The sequence below is a fragment of the Notolabrus celidotus genome, chromosome 21, assembly GCF_009762535.1.
Source record: "Notolabrus celidotus isolate fNotCel1 chromosome 21, fNotCel1.pri, whole genome shotgun sequence".
Lineage (NCBI taxonomy): Eukaryota > Metazoa > Chordata > Actinopteri > Labriformes > Labridae > Notolabrus > Notolabrus celidotus.
The window spans coordinates 28,551,283-28,553,782 of record NC_048292.1 but is presented as its reverse complement, the minus strand read 5'-3'; the positions used below and the strand labels follow the sequence as shown (position 1 = coordinate 28,553,782).

General features: G+C 37.9%; 1 pseudogene; it reads left to right on the top strand.

The window, feature by feature from the left end:
- The window catches only part of LOC117805455, a 7,821-nt pseudogene that overhangs the window by 434 nt on the left and 4,887 nt on the right, over positions 1-2,500 (top strand).

Genomic DNA, 2,500 nt, shown 5'->3' with positions numbered 1-2,500 from the left:
TATGGAGCCAATATCGGATATTTTGCTCTCTCCTATGTCCTGATGGTGTTGGTTACATCTGAAGTCTTTCTCCCAGTCTTTTACAGGCTGGCCAACACCAGCACATATGAGGTATGTGTGGCATATGAGGCTTTAGTTTTTCAATGAGAGTTTGTGTCAGTGTTCTTCTTTGCATTATTTACAGGTCCATGAAATATCTCAAAAGAGAAAGAAACATTTTAGTGCTGTGTCATTCTATGCAAATCTATATGTTGATGTTAAGGGTGATAGGAGATTGAGTAACCCTCCAAATGTACGTCATAGTATGGCTAGGCTAGGATGTTCTTGACAACATTCAGTAACTTTTCATACAGTAGACATATACGGGAGCCCTGAAGTGCAAAACACATCGACAAATAAGAAAACACAACAACACTAACTTCTTACAGAAAAGGTAAGACTCTGCTGTGACACAATCGTTGCTGTTGGATGATCACACTGTCCAGAAGTTAATGTCGTTGTGTTGTCTGATTTTTTGTCATATAAATGTTTTTTGTTGTTCTTATTTTTATTTGTTGTTTTCTTTTCTTTTATGTAATTGTGTTTTCTTGTTTGTTGTTGTGTTTTCTTTTTTGTCACATTTCCTTTTTTGTTGTTGGTTGTTGCGTTATCTCTTTTTTCATTGTGTTGTCTTTTTCACAGATTTGTAGTCATTTTTATGTGTGACGTGTTTTTGTTTTCTTATTTGTTCTTGTGTTTTATTTTGTTGTTGCATTCTCTTATATATTGTTGTGTTTTGCACCTCAGGGACACCGTAGATATATCTTAGTGCAGTCCAACAACCCAGTTGTCTATTCCTTTTTATAAACTAAATCAAACAAGCACACTACTTCTACCCAGAGGAAAATTTTACTGCTCAAGGCTTTCTCTTCTAAATCTCCAGAGACAAAATTGAGATTCTCACTTCAGCTTCATTCAAGTTTCAAATTGTTCTCATTCGTTTCTCATTTGTTTCTCCTAAACTTCACTAGGAGAAATAGTGGAGACCATGACATGAGTCGTATTTGAGACTTAAATGAGAGATCTCATTAATGACTAACTTTCCTCTCTTTTTTAAAATAATTTTTGGCCTTTTTTTGACAGGACAGCTGAAGAGAGACAGGAAATGTGGGGAGTAGTGAGCGGGGGAAGACATGCAGGAAATAGTCAACCAGCCGGGAATTGAACCGGTGACCCCTGCAACAAGGACTGTAGCCTCTGTATGTGGGGCGCTTAGACCGCTAGGCCACCAGCGCTCAAAAGAGTCCACCCCTTTAATTGTAATAATCTGGCTAAATCTGGTCAGCCCTTTTGTGGCCCATATGTTAAATAAATTGTCTGTCATACCTCGTATGAAATCTTTATCTTTTGCAATTTCTCTCAAATCCACTAAATCTTTGTGAAGTGGTTTTGTTCCAAACAGACTTGTAAAGGAAGGACCATATTGTGAAGTCAAAGAAGAGATCATTTCACATCTAAATATCTGATCTGAAGTGGTTCAAATGTTTTAATGAGAATTGTAAGTTTGTGGACAATTACATTGAAATCTTAATTTTGCAGGGCACTATAAATGTTCATGAAAAGATGAGCTCAGGTTCTTTCTTTGCTCCATCTGAGCTCAACTTGAGACACAAACACTGAGTCTGACAAAAACAAATGGATGAGGTTAGATTGAGACAATTGAGAGCTCCCTGATTTCTCCACCTGAGCTCAAAGGAGTCACAACACCTGAGAAATACCTGAGAATCATTTCAGATTTTGACGAGATCTCCTTTTGAACTGAAAGGGAGACTAAGCTGAGACTTTTTACAACTTTTTTTCTGGAGGCAAGAATGAGAAACAGGAGACATAAGCTATAGTCTCATTTTGCTTTCAAACAGATCTCATTGTTGTCTAGGAGACATAAATGAAACACTTTTGAGATCTCCTCTCTAAATATATTTTCCTATGGGTACTTGGCAGTTTTCTGTACTTTTGGTTGGATCTGAATGAACATTTTGATGCAGTAGTATTTATACTCTCACCTTTAATGGCTATAATGTTGAATCTAATATATTCTAAATGAAATGTGTCTTCTTTGTCATACTGAACCAACCTTCGTTTGTCATGACTCTTAAGTATCTTGAGCTGCGCTTCAACAGAGCCACTCGCCTGCTGGGGACTGTGCTCTTCATTGTCCAGACAGTGAGTAAGAAATCAGTCAACACATAACGACCGAGCTTTCACTCTGAGGGTTAAACAGGTAATCAGATATATGAGGGTCATTTAATGTCCGTATCATGTCTCTCTGTCCATCACAGATTCTCTACACTGGAATTGTTATTTATGCCCCGGCTCTTGCTTTAAATCAAGGTATGTTGGTTTCAGGTGAAAGCAGTCAGTGTTTATGGAACACTCCCACTTGAGGGTACTTAAAGCTGCTTAGTTTTGCTCTGCTGAGTTTCTCTGAAACCCTCCTTCTCTCTGCAGTAACCGGTGTGGA